This window comes from Polypterus senegalus, chromosome 17 (assembly GCF_016835505.1).
Source record: "Polypterus senegalus isolate Bchr_013 chromosome 17, ASM1683550v1, whole genome shotgun sequence".
Taxonomy (NCBI): domain Eukaryota; kingdom Metazoa; phylum Chordata; class Cladistia; order Polypteriformes; family Polypteridae; genus Polypterus; species Polypterus senegalus.
In genome coordinates this window covers 80,470,792-80,490,177 of record NC_053170.1, presented here as the reverse complement: position 1 = coordinate 80,490,177, position 19,386 = coordinate 80,470,792, and the positions used below count along the sequence as shown (strand labels likewise).

The following is a 19,386-nucleotide window of genomic DNA, read 5'->3' as shown; positions in this document are numbered from 1 at the left end:
GTTCTTTAGCCCTGAAATCAGCATACAGTAATCCCTCGTTATATCGCGCTTCGACTTTCGCGGATTCACTCTAACTTGGATTTTATATGTAAGCATATCTAAATATATATCACAAATTTTTCACTGGTTCGCAGATTTGTAGGCCTTTTTATTTCTGGTACATGCTTCCTCAGTTGGTTTGCCCAGTTGATTTCATACAAGGGATGCTATTGGCGGATAGCTTAGAAGCTACCCAATCAGAGCACGCGGTTAAGTTCCTGGGTACTGATTGGCTTAGGAGATGGAGAGCAGCATTTGATTCTGCTTTGCGTTAGCCAGCATCTCGTCTCGCTCATTCAGCATCAGCGTGTTTCACTGTGTAAAGAGTTAAAGTTTTTGCTCTTTTGTATTTATCTTTGTGTGTACTCAAGCCCTTCGTTATGTCTCCGGGGCCATGCCCAAGCGCCACTGTCGCCTGAAGAGGCTCCCTTAGAAGTGCTGTAACGCTCTCCTTTGTTGTGCAGTAACATTTACCTCATCGTTATTGGACAAATCGTCATGTCATTGTTGGTGAGTACCCATAACTAATTTTCTACGTACTTAGTACATGTTCGTACGTTTAGTGTAACTGTATGCACATTTTTATACAATTTATATTGCATTGTATTTATTTATTGCTGGTGGCCTGTCTATCGTAATGGTTGTAACATATCAAGTGTCTCTTATATCACATATCTTTAAAATAACATTTAGGTTTTATTTATATTTACATGTTGTAGATTTTTCATTTATTTTTATATTACCTAATCAATTACAATGTGTTTAAAACTGTATTACGTATTAAATAAAACTCCTCAATGATATACGATACGTATGTTTGTGCGTAGTATATAAACGGTGTGTTTACATACATAATTTTAACGAATCTTACCTAATATCTAAGAGAATGTAAAGGATTTATGCTGAATAACTGTGCGGGAAATGTTTATAAGAGTGTGGGAGAGTTTATATGGGCTTAAAATATATAAAAAATAACCATATACAGTAAACATATGGTTTTTACTTTGTGGATTTTCACCTTTCGCAGTGGGTTCTGGAACACAACCCCCGCAATCGAGGAGGGATCACTGTAGTCACTTTTTCTAGATCTTCTTTTGTGCAGCTCTATCTATTTTATGCTATGAAATATCAGAATAAGCCTTGCACATTCAGTACATCATATAGCCTGGCACAATCTCCCTTGACTTGTACCAAACCTACCGCCCTATTATCCTTCATACACTGTACACTGCTCAGATGTAGGTATCAATGTCTCCTCTACGACCCCTAAGTCCTTTTTATAAACTGTTTTCTAAGTAAGTGTTTTTATCATAACATTAAATGACGCTATCCTCTTCACAAGTGGACTTTCCAGTCTCGGACCAGACCGACCAAGGTTTATTATGTATTTGCTGCCTATTTAATGTATAGTCACCTTAGCATTGTCAGCATTCCAGAAATGGTTGTATTTCTGGTTTGGATAGTGCTGAATGTGTGATGAATACTAATGTGTAAATTCTACAGGAAAACTGAAGCTTTGTTTATCAGTTTACTGTCTTTGGACAATGCCAAAGAACTGTTGTCTTAAAAGCTGTTCTGAATTAATCTATTATCTCTAGGCCCTTAACCTGCAATTGCTCTGTCCTGAGTATGACGTTAATCTGCACCCAGCCCTGTAGGTAGGCCCTCCAACCTACAGGTAAAAACCTGGGGGTTGGTGGCAAAATTGGCACTCCAGCCACCATAAGAAAAACATTGCATTGTTCCACTCCATCTGAACTAGTGTGGTGCTGAGGTGTCGACCATTGCATGGCTGCACTTGGGTCCTAATCTGGGGATCCTGAGTTGATTTGTCATGTGGTGGGTGCGGCAATGCGCTGTATCAGCGCGTGCTCCTAACTTCTCTCTCTCTCTAGGTAGATTTGAGTAGATCATTTTGTATGGTGACTTTTAGTTATTGGTTTTTTTGACAGTGTCACACATCACACATGCAGGCATACAAAATTTCTATTTCACTATTTTATGCTCGTATTGGATAAATTCAGGCAGGACCTTTTCAAATGATCCAGTATAAATCTTTCACTGGCAGAATACATTAAGGCAGTTCATATTTTTCAGAAGTGTATTCATTTTTTGATGTTTTCTTCTTTTCATAGTATTCTTGTTTTAATACCGAAGTCCTTTTTTTGTTTTAGACTATAGACAGACTTGTATCAGTCTACAGGCTGTACTATATAGTATCACTGCATTAATAAGGGTTTATTATGCCAAGGAAGCGACTTTGCTGGAACACAGCACAGATGCTTTTCAGCTGTCTTTTAATTTTCAGCAGTCCTGTTTAAAGAGTCTGCTGACAAAATGAAAGAGAGCAACTGCTAGGTGTTATTAGCAACAGACTGGGAGATGTGCTTCATTTTCAAGACATCAACTACAACAAACAGATTTCTCAATAGACTGTGGATTTCTGTCAAAAAACAGAGGGCTTACCTGTTTTTATAATCAAACAAGAATTGGTAGAATATGTTAACAAGACCACAATAATTAAACTGAAGCCACAATGCTAAAACTGAGAATCTAATTGAGACATGGAAAACCAAAAAAATACTAGAAAATAATAATGTAAAGCAGTAAACCAAGACGTGTCCACAATTCAAATCCATAATCTCAAACAAAGGACTAAAAGTGTGGCAATGAAAGTTTTAAGCAAGAATTCATAATGTGAATTGTGGTGTCTCCTGGGAGGTAGGCACCATGGAATAAATAGTTCTTAGTGACCCATTAACTAAAATGGCAGTGTGACACACTTAAACAAAAAAAAGATGTTGACTTTAAACACAAACATGGAAACAAAGGGTGTAATTTCAGCACGTGAAATATTAAAGCCTCATGAACAGAAATAAATTATCAATGGCAAAAAAAATAATGCTTCCAAGGATACAAGTAGTTTCCAATTTTTAGGTCTAGTCCTCCTTCCTGCCTTCTAAATGTGTAGATTGGTATATACAAACTGCTGTAGTTATAACAAAAATCCTTTGGATCAAAACTCATTGAGAATTAGATTATAGTAGAATTCGCATTGTGATTCAATATAATTAATGGCAACTTGACTCTTAAAAGCAGATGTTTTTCCCACCTCATTGAATTATGCATCATTTAACTGTTGTCAAGAATCTTACTGAATTCTTTAAATAGCTCCATGAGTAATATAACATGCTGTGGATGTTTTTATTTTCATTTATTGCAAACTATTAATTGAATTCATTGCAATAAACCTCAGCTGTTTTTGAGACTATTTCAATTATATACTAAAGACCCCAATCTCCCTGTTATTATTCTATTGCATACTCACACAGGAGTAATTTCAAAACCATATTGTCAAAAGGCACCTGACCCTTCGACACTATAAACAGTTTTGGGAGGAAGACCTTGTACAAAGAGTCAAGGAGCCTCTCTCCTAAGAATATAATCCTCCGAAAATAGATAAATGGAATTTGCATAGCTCATTAAATTCTAACTAGGATTAGACCCCCACTGCAAGATGAGATACCAGACGACAGCTTCACTTGGCCACATATTTTGCCTTTACCCTTGGCATAGATACAGCTGGGCATTTGTTTTTATTAAGCTGTTGGAGGTCTTTGGCATATGAGCAGACCCTTGTCCACTGTCACCATCTTTAGAGTCTGGGGGGATGGAACGGCTATTCTCTGTGATCTTTCTAAAGTAGTTGCCATCATTAGGATATTAATTTGATGCCTACTTTTGATTAATTAGAAGAACCTTATACTATACTTTAGTTTTTAATTGTTTAGGAGTGTCCCATACTGTCTGAAATTAGAATGTAATTTACACAGTTAAATCAGCTATTCTATAAAATATGACATTATTTTTTGTTCTTCTTTTTTGCAAACTAGAGTTGTGTTATATTTTGTACCATTTTCTGATACACTTTGCTTCCTAATTTGACTTTTATTGGGTGAAAGAGGAATGTGAATGATTAAAAACTTAAAAAAGGATAAAGAAGGAGGATAGAGTAGATTGTTTACTTGATATAATTATAATCATTTACTGTATTGTTCTGCTGAATAAATATGATAAAAAAAAGCTTGTGAAGTTCATTCACATGCACAACATAAATATCAGTTTGTGTCCACACTTGCTTTGGCAGTTTGCCATTCGTTTGCCTTTTTATGAGTTTGTTTACAAAAAAACAGTTTGGCCTCAGATGTATTTAGGAAGGAAATTATTTTGATGGCTTCCCAGTCTCTTTCTTGGAATGATGCATGAGGTCTGTCAAAGACAAGGCGTGCAGTTTAAATGAAGGCTTTGGGAATGCACTTTCTAGTTTCATTTAGTTATCATAAGATCACGGATACATTTAAAAAGATTCTTAAAGTACACCTAGAAGTACTTGTGGAAAGCCAACTCACATTACTCTGTAAAGGTCTTTGTTTCATTATTTTTAAGCTGTTATCAAAACTGAAGATGGTTAAGGGCATGGATGGAATGGAAACCCATTATGGTACATGCTGAGGTAAACACCCATTCCGGCTTGATTTCGACATTTCACATTACTGAATAAAACAAGAGTGTGTGTTGTAAACTACATTAAAAACAGAACCCACACTGAGCAAGGAATATTTACCAAATATTTAAATTTCCTCTCTTATGTGAGCCACAAAAGCAATCCCCACGGATATTTTCATACCAGTGTTAGTCATGCCTATCAGACATTGATGCTGTGAGTTTTTTACTGAGATAAAAATTGCTGCCCCTTGATCAAGCCCCTTACAGACACAACTTTCTTACCACTGTAGGACGGACTGGCATTACCCATTTTGCCAGACTGGAGAGAGAGAGAGAGATAAGAAAGGCACTCTATGAGACAGATAGATACAAACTTGCCTATATCCATCTACTATTATCGTTTTGTTATAAATAAAATATATTTTTGTTTATTGCAACTAGCATGTTCAAGTTATTTATGAAGTACGTTTGTGACCACAGCGAACCACATCTGTGAAAGTGGGTAATTTAGACATACACTGATTTGTGAGTCTCGTTCATAAATTGTGCAGATCTCTTCATATTTCTGGCATCCTGGTTAGGAAATTAAACACATCCCTCACTCAACCTATATTTAACTTGGCGCCCCTTGGGGGCATCTTGTTGATTGCTTGTAATTATTTGCCAGCATTACCAAAGTTAAAACTGTTTAATTTGTTAATGAATTAATTGGTTGAGCATACACCACAGTTGTACATGTTTTCATCCACACATCCAATTCTGTTACTATTAATAACAGTACTTATGCAGTGTGCATATGCTTTATTCATGTTTTTGCATTCAGCTTTAAATAAATAAATCCAGAATATGCCTTTTCCATATGTTTTAGCCATATATTAACCTTATTTGCACAAAAAAGCATAGTTTGATGATTGAGTGGACTTTGGTACTTTACAGGAGCATCAAATTGTGGAATTCACAAAAAAAATTTGCACTATATAAATCATTTTTGATGCATGTCAAGAATCATCTGACAGTACTCTTTTTGTTTTCTTTCTTTGAAAGTTTTTTTCTCGTGTGCAAGTTCTGAAAGCAAAAGATGGCCTGAAGGCTTGAGCTTTACTGTTGAATGAAAAATCTTGAGGGAAATAGGAAGCTTAGTAAAACACGCACATGGTGACAGACTCAGCAAGGGGCTTAAGGACTCTGAGGAGACAAACTGAAAATAAGTGCAAGCAAGTGAGAGGTCTTCATCACAAGAGATGTCTAAGAAGCTGGCACGTGAGGAGTTGACTCTTTTTAAAGGAAAGACTTGACCGTAGTGTAACTTTTCTGAGTACTTCCTCTTAATTGTAATATTGGACTGATTGCACAGGGTGCAATGAGTGTAATAGAGCAGCAGAAAAGTAGACAACCATCTAAAATTTCCACAGATCTTAAGCTATGGTTTAAGTGTGGCTGAAGTCATGCTAACAGGAAGCCAGCTGAACGAATGTATGGTCAGCTGCCAACAGCGGAGCAAAAACATAAAGTGCAGTTAAGAGCCTTACTGCAGAAAATTAATCTCTGAGTGAGAGGGCAGGGGGTCATTGTTTAGCTGACATAGCCGACTTATTGACCTCTCAACTCTGAATCTTGCAACATCATAAGACACATGTTCAAATCAATAGCTTCAGTAAAATGTGATGGTCTGGTCCTGTGTCAGCAACCATTGATAGACCACAGATTAAGAAGATGCCTTGTTGCAAGTGACTGTGGCATCTACAGAATAAAAAGGTGGCCTGAAAACCACTCAGCACCTCATATTTCTATGTTGTACTGTTTGTGTATATAAGTGATGTCCTTGTCCTAGAGTGACACTTAGTTTCTGTACGGTGACAATGACTTGTCATCTAATTTGCCATATAGCTGTAGGGCATGGCTCCTGGAAATGAGAGTAACCTTTCAAAGTAGTCTAATTCTAAAACTTGTAAGTCTCATCTGCCCACCTTTCTTTTTGAATCATAAACCACGAAGGAGAGAATGATATTGACAAAAAGATAAGCCTGCCCAAAAGGTGTAACCTGTCAAATCCAAGAGGAATATTCATTAGTTGTGTTTGGGGAATCATCTGGTGCTCAGATTTGTTATGATACGGAAAGAGCTGAAACTGAACAGAAGCACGCTTCTGAGGACTGCATGAACATTCCAGGATCAAACGTGCACTGAAACACAGATTCCGTAGGAACTAGTATGACTGTTAATATTACTTACTAATTGGATACGATACTGATGGGTTTAATATTCAAACAAAAGCTTGTATATCTGTTGTGTCTCCATGATTGCTGCTGCTGTGAGTGTCTTATTCTAAAAAAAATTTTCCTTAATATAAAAGTTTCTGTATTTCTAACAATATTTTGGATTTACATTCTTTAATATGTAGGAGTAGACTGGGGTTCTTCTTGCAGCTATTAAGGGAGATGATTGGTATTGGGGTTAGACTTGTTCGGTAAACGAATCTTCTGCTCTTTAAAATTGGAATTTATAACATACATGTGGGAAACTTATGTTCTGGAGTTTGCATCAAGGCAGAGAGCAGCAGTTGTGGGTGAATGGTTGTTTTGTGGCCAGGCAATGCCCTCATGGGTAGACAGCACACACTGGACCAGTTAATAAAGGTCGATTTTGGGAGTAGTAGGTTTAGTCTCTCACCCATGTGTATCTGAGTCTATTTAGCATTTGAAGTCAAGGGACAGGAATGGTTTTCCTACCTAACGAATGAATCACTTATACCAGCAGTAATTGTTGTATCTGGTGCCCTCTATGCTTTTCCTCCTGTGGTATCTGTTGTGTTTCAAAAAAAATGGCATTCCTAGGCAACAGTGCACCTTTACTTTGTTATGCAGGGACTCTATGTATTAGGAGTTATCTATAAGTCTTGAAATTGGCTGATTAGGTGTATTTGTCTAGTGAATAACCTCTAAAAGGGTACGTTTAAATATAAAATGCATTGTGTAAATGTCAGTAACACTTTGGAATTAGTCTGTGACTCCTGAGGGGCATTTGTTAATTTCCACATTTAGTCCAATAAACCTCAACATCATTTCATTTTGTGCAGGCCTCATATCGCTCTGTGGGGCTCACCAGCATTTACCTCATTGCAGAGATTAACTCAGTCTGCCGCATCCGATCAAATCTGTAATAAACTTGGCAAGCAGGCATGTCATTCAAGAGCTAGAGAGGAGCTTTGTAGGCAAATAGAGCATGACGTACAGGTACTCCCTGCGCAGGAAAAGGAGCCTCAAACTTGCACCCTATCATATATTCGAGGAACTTAAAAATGTGAAGAGGCATTTCAGCCCTTATAATTTTCCACTATTGATCATGTTAAGGACTGATTGAGGGTGGCACAGTGGTGTGGTTATTAGAACGGCTGCCTCAAGAAGCCAGTGTCCTGGATCCAAATCCTGCACTGAAGTCATTGTCTGTGTGGAACTTAGATGTGTTTCTGTTGGTTGTATTGATTTTCCTGTAGCTTCTCCCAAATATATTTGCATTTACATAATTGACATTTCAAAATTTGACTTGTGAGAGTGGCACCAAAATAATTTCTAAAATAGAAGTTTGTTTGCATGAGTAGGAGTTGGTTACAACCCTTTCCTAAGTTTTATCACAGTTCTACAGACTTACCCTCATAGTTCCAATGAAAAACACTCTTTATCCAAAAATAAGAGGCAGATGATTAGTATCTAGAAAGTTACTTCTTTAACTAAATGAGAGAAAAGGCATAAACTCAAGGAGCTATCTTTAGCCAAATTCAGGTGTGTCTGAAATTCATTGAAATGTCCAATCTTAAAACTCACAGATAAAATGGAATCCTTCAGACTAACATTAGAGTACTGTATGGCTTCATCCTCTAAACTATAGCCAATCATGGTGGTCTGACTGCACAGCCATCTTGATACATCTGATGCTGTTTTGTACCTTTTTTGATTTTTATTTGTTTAAGTTTCTTTTTGTTTTGTTTGCTGACAGTCTTTCAATGTTTCAAAGGATCAAAAATGGCCAACTTGCCACCAGGGAGATGTCTGATGGTGTGTTGTATGAGGTTAGATGTTCGACAAATGATATTGCAGGTCATGGTTTTGTAGTATCAGTAGCCATCTTAGAACATTTCATAAGCTGACCTGAAAATATGGTCATATTGTTGGCTATTCCAATTATTTAGGAGCAGCCCAACTGTCCTTTATACTTCTAATCACTTTATTATTTTTATATTAACTGTAAACAGGGCAGTAAGTCCAATAAGAGCGCGAGGATCAGGAGAAGCAATGGAGTCATAAGGCAAAGCAAAGATCAAAACTGTAAGCCATAAAGAGAGAACTGTCAGATCCAAAATGTAAACTGAAAATCAAAGTCAAAAAGCACAGGTTGTTTCAAAACCAATAATCGAAACAGTTAGCAGAAAATTGTGTATCAATTGAGTCTAATCTCAAATACTGTCACTGCTTAGGGAATCTTTATACCAGTGCACCTGGCAGTGTCATAACTTGGCGCCAACCCGGTGCGTCCTAGGTAGTTTCTAAGAACATCGGCAAAGCCAACCACACAAAATGACATCTGAAAAGATGGTAAACAAAAAATAAACTTTAAGGTAAATGCTCTGATTAAAATTCTAATTGCAGAATTAGATTCCTTGGGTGTAAAAGACCCCAGAACAATGTCAAAACCATGTTTTTAGCTTCTGAAAAGCCTTAGAAAATGTTAAAAGATCGCCAGACAGCACAATTTCAAAGTTTTTTTTTTTTTATGTAAACTTATACTATTGCATATTATTTCTTTGTCCTTTTTAAGTACATTGTTTAGTGCTTCTGCTCTCATTGTTTAAATAAATAACATTTTGATCCCCACCCCCAAACTCTGCTGTGGTGTTTTATTGTTCACTCAGGAGATAGTCCAACAGAACAGTCACCTAGACGGTATATAGGCCTACGTGTAGTATAACACAGCACAAAGTGGCAAAAAGGTCTCCATATACCACCAGTCAGATCAAGACTTCACTTGTCTTTTCCCAAAATAGGCCTCATCCCAGGTAGCCTGACCCCAAATTTACTAGAATGGTCTCAAGGTCTGCAGAGTCACCAAATGGTACTTAGCTTTTACCTATTTAAAATACTTAAAATCCCTGAAACATGCCATTCTTGGGAGAGGCTAACTTAAACCTCTTGCTTAAAAAATAAAATGAACAATGTTCTCTTATAAATAACGAATTTAATAAACAATACAAAAGAAGTGTAAAAATGGCAAGGTATAAAACTAAGCCAAAATGGTGAATTTAAAAAGGCAGCCCAAGACAAACAAAACCGAAATCCCATAAACAGAGCAAAAAAAAATCCAAGAAAATGCTTAAAATAATGAAGCTCACTGCACAACAATCAAGCAATGGATGTCCCTCTGAAGTGGCAACCCCGCCTCTTTGAGGTTCCACCTGCAGAGCACAAAGAATTTGGCCTTGAAGCACATATGCACAATATTAATTAATAATATTAATTCATAATTAAACAGTAATGTTAACAAAATTTCATAAAAATATACATGAAAAATAATTCAAAAATAACAATAAAAGTGAATATAATCAAAAGCCAAGGCACAACGTCTGCCTGTTATCATAGCAGGTAGTAGGGAAAGAAGGAATGTGCAAGCTCTGCGCAGCTGTGCCATTCACATTTCTTTTCCAGGCCAGTTAGAGCTTTTTTGTTTCCTGCCTTTTGATTTCTCCATGTTGTTGTTAGAAATTTGGAAGCTCAGTTCCATGTTTGTACAAATTGATTTTCTTTTTAAATGTGTTTGCTAGTTGTGACAACAGTAAATTATTTTCATAATGACCCATGAGAATATTCCCACAGTTTGCCCTTTTCATATTTTGCAGGCTAAAAATACAGTTTTAAATCTGTTAAAGTCAGAATTTGTTTCACTCTGTTGCTCAATGTAACAAAATGAGCTGGAGTTTTCATACAGAAGGATTTGAATCAGTTTAGCTTGTGTAATTAGACACAGGGGTTCTAATTAACTCACTGCAGTGTCACAAGAAGGCAGTCTATGGCAGCTGAGCTCACTTTGGCTTGCCATATACTAAATAAATAACACAGGTTTTTTGTATTTTAAAAAATAAAGTATGTTTGGTAGAAGCAAGCTGACACTTGAACATATTTTGAATTGTATTAAAAATGTGCAAGTGTGCAAAGGGCCTTCGTATACTGTATATTCTTCTATAGAACATCAGTGGCTAACATTATATTAAATGTGTTAAAAAAAAGATTGTCACATTATTTTTCCATTAGAAATTTAAATGAGCCAATTTTTATTTTGCATATTTTGAGAGCTGCAGTTGTGTTATCATAGAACTATTCATCACTAAAAATACCGAAGCACAGAGGAAGCAGCTAGAGGGGCAGAAAGTGTGGCTGTGAGGGTGATGCTAGGATGGTAGTGCAGCTGACAGTGTCACAGTGAACTCTATTTAATATGATGATGCACAAGCATAAAAGCTCATTACTGTCCAAGTGTGACATGAATAAGCTCACCCACAAGGCTGATGTTGCCAAAAGCCTTCACTCTGACACTCAACTAGTGTTGTCAAGAGAGTTCCACTTGGCAGTGTTGAGCCAGTATGTCCTTTTGTATCCTTTGCACAGCAACCTACAACTAACTGCACGTTCACAAGGTGTGTCTGAAATACTTGCAGGCGTCAGCAATTGCTATCTCTTATAGTATCTGTGATTTTCACAGATTTGATAGAACTGATATTGACATGTAAAGCATTCTCTTTGACATCAGTAGGCTGTGCAAAATCTGTGGCTGTAGCTGCAAATGTCTATCTTTAAGACATCTGCTGTGGCTGGCTTGCTGAACTCACAGAAATGCTCAGAAGTAAACACATCAGTGAACTGAAAAGAAGAGAGCAGACTGCAGGCCAAGCAGTTTATTTTGCTTTTTTTCAGTAAAAGAGCACTAGTGATGCTCTCTATGATTTCTGTTTAATCTCTCCTACATTAGTATTTGATAAGTCAATCAAGAAAGAATGTAGCCTCTATTTCCCAAGAAGGCCGCTATTTTGATAACACCTTCAGATGTAGTGCCCGTTTTTGTGTGATGCAGATGTTGTTTTGATTTAAAGAGTAAATAAAGCCAAACATCATACAGTACTGTCAAAATGTTGGAGCTCGGACAGGTTTGCTGAATTGCCAATTCATAGTACATCTTGATGTAGTCCCAGAGAATGACCAGGGGCCTCATGTATAAATGGTGCGTATACCCAAAAATGTTGCGTACTCCTGCTCAAATGGCGATGTATAAAACCTAAACTTGGTGTAAAGCCAAGCACATTTTCACACCAGCTAAATGCTTGGCATATGGAAGTTCTCCACTCGGTTTTGCAAACTGGCAGCACCCAGCGTTAAAGCAGTGCTTTTGTTCAAGTGTGGTTTCCCTTTATTTTTTGGATTCACATCCCTGGTGCAGCTTTATTAGATACACTGAAATTAACTGCATTTTGTTTATTAGTTTAAGGCATCTGATTGTAATTAACCTGTAACAATATAATGGTCCACAGAATGGCCAAACTATTCTAAATACCATAGTTGCTTTAGCGTTGTTCCTCTCAATGCACCACTCAGAGTATTTATCCCACTATATCTGAGTGTGGAATCACAGCTCTACAGCAGCTGATCAGAAAGAGAATTATCAGTATACAGCATCAAGCACACTCTGCCTCAGCCATGCGCACTGTCTATTGAACTGCTCTCAAACGACGAATGCTTCAGAGCCTTTCCTGTAGGGACATCGCGGTTCAGAAACAGTTTCATCCCAAGAACTATAAACGCACTCGATCAGTCCATCAAGTGCTCCTTGTAAAACTATTTGTACTTATTAGTACAATCACCTCACTGTAAACTTGTGATACAGTTACAATATTGCATAACCTGAGCCACTTTATAAAACGCGTATTTACATATGATGACGATATAATTTTTAAGATGAAATGCAGCAAAATGTTTATTAAATTATACAGATAAAATGTTAACATCATTTAAATAATCTATATTTTTAATAAATAAACATGTGAGGACACGGCGTCGCAGCGCTAGCGAGGAGCTGGTGCTCCGTTCACGGATTGTTCCTGCCTCACGCTGTATGCTTGCTGGGGATGGCGCCACACTGGAAGGATAGATGGATAGAATAGTTAAACATGTCCTACGAAGATATTTCAATGTTTCTTAAAAGTTTTGAAGAATCGGCATTCTAAGCTTACAGATGGCTTAACATCTACAGTGGTGTGAAAAACTATTTTCCCCCTTCCTGATTTCTTATTCTTTTGCATGTTTGTCACACAAAATGTTTCTGATCATCAAACACATTTAACCATTAGTCAAATATAACACAAGTAAACACAAAATGCAGTTTTTAAATGATGGTTTTTATTATTTAGGGAGAAAAAAAAATCCAAACCTACATGGCCCTGCGTAAAAAAGTAATTGCCCCCTGAACTTAATAACTGGTTGGGCCACCCTTAGCAGCAATAACTGCAATCAAGCATTTGCGATAACTTGCAATGAGTCTTTTACAGCGCTCTGGAGGAATTTTGGCCCACTCATCCTTGCAGAATTGTTGTAATTCAGCTTTATTTTAGGGTTTTCTAGCATGAACTGCCTTTTTAAGGTCATGCCATAGCATCTCAATTGGATTCAGGTCAGGACTTTGCCTAGGCCACTTCAAAGTCTTCATTTTGTTTTTCTTCAGACATTCAGAGGTGGATTTGCTGGTGTGTTTTGGGTCATTGTCCTGTTGCAGCACCCAAGATCGCTTCAGCTTGAGTTAACGAACAGATGGCCGGACATTCTCCTTCAGGATTTTTTGGTAGACAGTAGAATTCATGGTTCCATCTATCACAGCAAGCCTTCCAGGTCCTGAAGCAGCAAAACAACCCCAGACCATCACACTACCACCACCATATTTTACTGTTGGTATGATGTTCTTTTTCTGAAATGCTGTGTTCCTTTTACGCCAGATGTAACGGGACATTTGCCTTCCAAAAAGTTCAACTTTTGTCTCATCTTTCCACAAGATATTTTCCCAAAAGTCTTGGCAATCATTGAGATGTTTCATAGCAAAATTGAGACAAGCCCTAATGTTCTTTTTGCTTAACAATGGTTTGCGTCTTGGAAATCTGCCAAGCAGGCCGTTTTTGCCCAGTCTCTTTCTTATGGTGGAGTTGTGAACACTGACCTTAATTGAGACAAGTGAGGCCTGCAGTTCTTTAGACGTTGTCCTGGGGTCTTTTGTGACCTCTCGGATGAGTCGTCTCTGCGCTCTTGGGGTAATTTTGGTCGGCCGGCCACTTCTGGGAAGGTTCACCACTGTTCCATGTTTTTGCCATTTGTGGATAATGGCTCTCACTGTGGTTCACTGGAGTCCCAAAGCTTTAGAAATGGCTTTATAACCTTTACCAGACTGATAGATCTCAATTACTTCTGTTCTCATTTGTTCCTGAATTTCTTTGGATCTTGGCATGATGTCTAGCTTTTGAGGTGCTTTTGGTCTGCTTCTCTGTGTCAGGCAGCTCCTATTTAAGTGGTTTCTTGATTGAAACAGGTGTGGCAGTAATCAGGCTTGGGGGTGGCTATGGAAATTGAACTCAGGTGTGATACACCACAGTTAGGTTATTTTTTAACAAGGGGGCAATTACTTTTTCACACAGGGCCATGTAGGTTTGGATTTTTTTTCTCCCTAAATAATAAAAACCATCATTTAAAAACTGCATTTTGTGTTTACTTGTGTTATATTTGACTAATGGTTAAATGTATTTGATGATCAGAAACATTTTGTGTGACAAACATGCAAAAGAATAAGAAATCAGGAAGGGGGCAAATAGTTTTTCACACCACTGTATTACAGAGCTAATTATGTGGTGATTGGTTACTTGGAGAAAGAAAAGGAAAGACAGGAATTGGGGGTTAGTACATTTGAAAGAGGCAGTACTGCTGCAAAAAATTATTTCATTGAAGGTCATGTAAGGCGCAGCAAGCATCTTACGGGAAGCAGGAACAATCTCTGGACAGGGCACCAGCTTGTCAGTATCACTGCACCACCGTGTTCCCATGTTTAATAACGTGCTTTAACTCCTATCATCATGAAAATATCAAGTATACATCTCAGTATTTTAATTATTCAGAGAACTGTAATATCACGAATGTAATGGATTCTGTGTCCTGTCGGAAGAAGAGAAAACCCGTTTAAGATGCACGTAGTGATTCACACACATAGAAGAACACATATAAAACAAAGCATTTAATGTGCTACTTTAGTTACGATGGTATTTGAGAAACTGGTAAATTAAACGATTTAAAGATAAAGTTGACAATCTATTTTAGTGACAAAATAAACTGCGTGATTAAAGTGGAATTTAGAGATTGAAGTTGGCATTTTGAGCTTCTTTCTCACTGTGTCCCTATTTTTTTTTCTGTTCTCTGTACCCTAATAAGCTTTCATATGACACTCACACGGTGGGCTACGACTTGCTTTTTCACATCAACTTTGATATCTGACAATTTCTTTTTTATTTCGGGTACTGTGTGACTTTGTGAACTTGAGCTTTCGAGTTTCTCCAACACTCAATTTCACTCAATCAACTTCCTTTTGTTGTTTATACCACTGTTTAAACCAACAAATAGTAAGTTTTTCCTTGCCTCCACTTGGTATTTGCTGAAATTCTTCTATTTTCCCCCGTGCTTTTTCCATTGCCTTTTCACAGATCGCTGAGCTTAACGGCTATTTATATTGATTTGCATATTCAAAGAGGCATAATTCTGAGACGAGTTGGGGTGGGGCAGCAGGTGCGTGCACGTGTGTTACTTTTCACACTGACCGGGATTCATGGAGTGGAAGAACGTGGAAGTTGCCGTTCGCACAGATTTATGCATCTGGATTTTTTATGCATACGCACATTTCCACTTTTGTCCGTACGCCATGTTTTAGTGTGAATTCTATGCATGGCGTTATGCATGAGGCCCCAGGAGAGAGCTCTGAATTGCCCGGCCAAGTAAATTCGGGGGGTCTGTGATTCCAAAGCCATACAGACAAGCCGGTAAGTTAAAGATAGTTATAGATTTAAAGCAGAAGTTCCATTCTCAGGCAGTTTGGGACATCTAGGCACTATGCTTCAGAGCAGTCACTGGGGATTTCAGAACAAAAGCCTATAAAAGTTTTAAGAGTTACAGACTGAGTACTGTATATGAACAGAAAAGCTTTCATACTGCATAGCTGAAGATCAACACATAAGGATAACTCCAAGTGCTCTCAGTGCTAGAATCAGTAAAAAAAAAACCTTAAAGGCTCAAAAAATCAGGAAATCATATGGAAATAATAAATCAGTCTTTCCACCCATCTTTTATTGACCCACCCTTAATCCATTTCAGAGTCATGGTGACATGAGGAATTATTAGAGTGAATTGTCATGTAAAATAAGGCAATAGCAGCATTTCTCATCTTCATGCCATCTTGACCTTCGTTTGAGCAGGAGATAAGACTACAATGGAAAGCACACAGTAGGCAGTTGATTGGGGTGACACATTCTCACACTACAATCAACTTTCATCAAAGTGGTCATCTGATATTTACCTAAAGGATTTGGAACAAGGGATTGCCATTTGAAATTTTTTATTTGCTATCTAGACAATCATGTAAAGTGGAGTATTGATTACTTCTGTGGAAAAATGATTAACATTGATGTTCCCGTGCCTGAAGACAGGTTATCTGTGGAAAATTGATGCATAATTTAAAACAAATGAAATTAGTTATAATGGTGTGGATATTTTACCTCTATGATATTAATCATTTATAGTTTTTACACAGCATGTTTCCAATAACCTCATAAATAATCTTTGTTTCCCATTTTTTTGATTATAAAGCAGTCTTTAATTTTCATGCTATAGCTGTTTTTGTGGTGGATTCCATCCCAATGCTTTACCTTTCAGAAATGTGCACTTGTCAAGCACCGGCTGCTGTATGACTTACTTAAGGTTTACAGGGTAAAGGTAGCGTGCTCGCTGAAACACTGACCATCTGAATTCAAGTCTGAGTCTTCAGACTTGATGCTTCCAAAGCAAGGTCAGCTGTACCTCATAATCGCCATCTGCTAATGTTTGCAATGATTATGTCCTGTGCAATAAACTGGTTTGCAAAGTCAAAATCCAGTTATTGAAGGAAATCTGCATAGCACTCTTAGACCACACTTGAACAGGTCTGTGTCCCAGGATATTTATTTGTCATGATGGATTCTTGTAAGCTTTGGATTGAATACACATGATTTACCACGAGGAGTAGATGGCTGGCAGAGCAGATTTGAGAACTCCCATGGATTTAGGTCAGAGGATAAAAGCTTGAAATAACTTTTAAAGAAAACGGGTGGGTATTTCACATGATGACTTTGTTGGTAAAGGCATAGGTTTCTTTTATCAAAGGACCATCTCTGAAAACTATTTATGTAGCATAGCCATGAAATGACTCCCTTCTAAGGTGCTAGGAGCCAAAGTGATGACAATACTAATTACATTTAAATTGAAAATGAATTCTTGCACTATTCTGAGTTGCAGATGCATAATCAATCATTTAGCTTTGCCACAGTATTTACAGTAAAAGAGAAAGCTTTGTATAAAGTATGAAATTTACATAGTGTTCTTTCACACAATTGTTATCTTCTCATATAAGGTAAAATAAGATTGGAATAGTGGTTTAGATGTGATGCTGTTATGTCAAACTGCAAGAAACAGGGTTTGAGTCCTGACCCAGCTACTTTCCGTGTAGAGTTTGAACACTCCCGTATGTCTATGTGGGTTTTCTTCTCCCAAATACCAAAGTCATGAGTGTTAATTTGACTGGTGAATATAGCCAATGCCACTGAGATTGGGTAGAGGCATGAGTGTGATCAGCAGTAAAACTTGGCACCATGTCCGGGGTAGTTTTCTGCTTTGCAGTTGGTGCACCTTTGTGACCCTAAATTGGAGTGAGTAGGTTAAAAAAAATGGAGGGATCCTTGGTTTGGGTATATGGCAATATAGACAGCGTCTGCAACTGTGCAATATGATAACTCCCCATCTGTAATAGAAGAAAGAGATGAGAGGAGACTTGGAGGCCCTGGGTGTGAGGATGGGGTCCCTAAACAGTTTCTGCACTGATGACAATGGTTATGCAAACAATCAATGTAATATAAGACATGCTGAATTTCCACATGCCTCCAGAAGTGTATTTATACAAATTTAATTAATCATTCAAGGAAGCTTCATTTGACTGATACTAATTTTCCCTGACAGTCTGAAAGGTTTGTCTATGCTGTAGTCACAGACATAGTAGTCTAATAAATAGCGCACTAACTCTGCATTTGTATTCATTCTAGGAACTTATATTAATTCATCATGCACTTCAAGTGAGCAAATATCTGTCCATTGTCGTCTTACCCTGTCATCTTTTTCTTTTCTGATTGATAGCACCTTTCACAGGAAACTCAATGAAATTTGCAAGGCCAGAGCTAAAGTTAAAACTAGTTGCTCAGGTAGATTAGTGTGTTGATTAGGTGTAAATGTTATCATGCATGCACATGTAGAGGGAGAAGTGCTGCACAGATTAAGTAGGCTGAAATGAAAGAAATCTCCAGGACCAGATAATATTTACCCTCAGATTCTTAAGGAGGTAAGCGAGTGTATATATAAATATCCATCCATTATCCAACCGGCTATACCTTAACTACAGGGTCACAGGGGTCTGCTAGAGCCAATACTAGCCAACATAGGGCGCAAGGCAGAAAACAAACCCCCTGGCGGGGCGTCAGCCCACCGCAGCATATATAAACACTTGACACATATTTTTATGAAGTCACTGCACACTGGGTGACAGAGCAGATCCAAGCAACTGTAGGCCAGTAATCTTAACGTGCATCACAGGTAAATTATTGGAAGGAATTAAGATTAAGTAAGATTGAGCAACACAGGGCCAGAACGGGAGTTTTACTGAATATTTAACATGGGTTCAGAAGAGGGAGATCATGTTTTACTAACGTGCTTGAATATGATCAAAGTGGAGCTTATGATATTATTTATCTTGACTTTCAGAAAGCATTTAATAAGGCACCACAAGAGAGGTTGGGCATCAGACTTAGATGGGTGCAGAATTGGCTGATGTTAAGAGTGATATCCCACAGGGGTTAGTGCTACGGCTGCTGCTGTTTTTAATATTTATAAATGATTTGGATAGAAATATAAGTAACAAGCTGATTAAGTTTGAAGGTGGATTGCCAGATAACTGAGAATCCATTGATTAATTACAGAGGGACTTGGACATCATACAAGCTTGTACAGATTTGTGGCAGTTGGAATTTAATGTATTATATGTAGGAAGTAAAAATGTAAGTTTGAATACACAATGGGAAGTCTGAAAATTGAAACTACTCCTTATGAGAAGGATTTAGGAGTCATAGTGGACTCTATGCTATCACCTTCCAGACAGTGTTCAGAAGCCATTATGAAGGTTATATAGCATGATGTATAGAGTACAAGTCCAAGGAGGTTCTGCTCAAGCTTTATAATGCACTGATGAGGTCTCACCGCTCAGGATCCTGGTTGTCAACCCCCCAGGCAGACATGCAGTCCAGTCCCACCCTCCAGAAATGATCCTCTTTCTGCCACAGCCAGGTGTTGTGGGTGTTCCCTTAGCTTGTTCCAACTACTCTGGTCTGGCCTGGTCCAACCCAGGAATTGCTCCACATGGCTGTAGTGTCGTAACTAACGCTCCTTCACAATGCAGGTAATGTGCCTCATTCGGGACTCCATGAGC

General features: G+C 37.9%; 1 protein-coding gene across 4 annotated transcripts in view; it reads left to right on the top strand.

Annotated features, from left to right (window-relative positions):
• Positions 1–19,386, top strand: part of LOC120517926 (receptor-type tyrosine-protein phosphatase U-like) — a 1,019,277-nt gene that overhangs the window by 504,266 nt on the left and 495,625 nt on the right. The gene's annotated exons all lie outside the window — the stretch shown is intronic.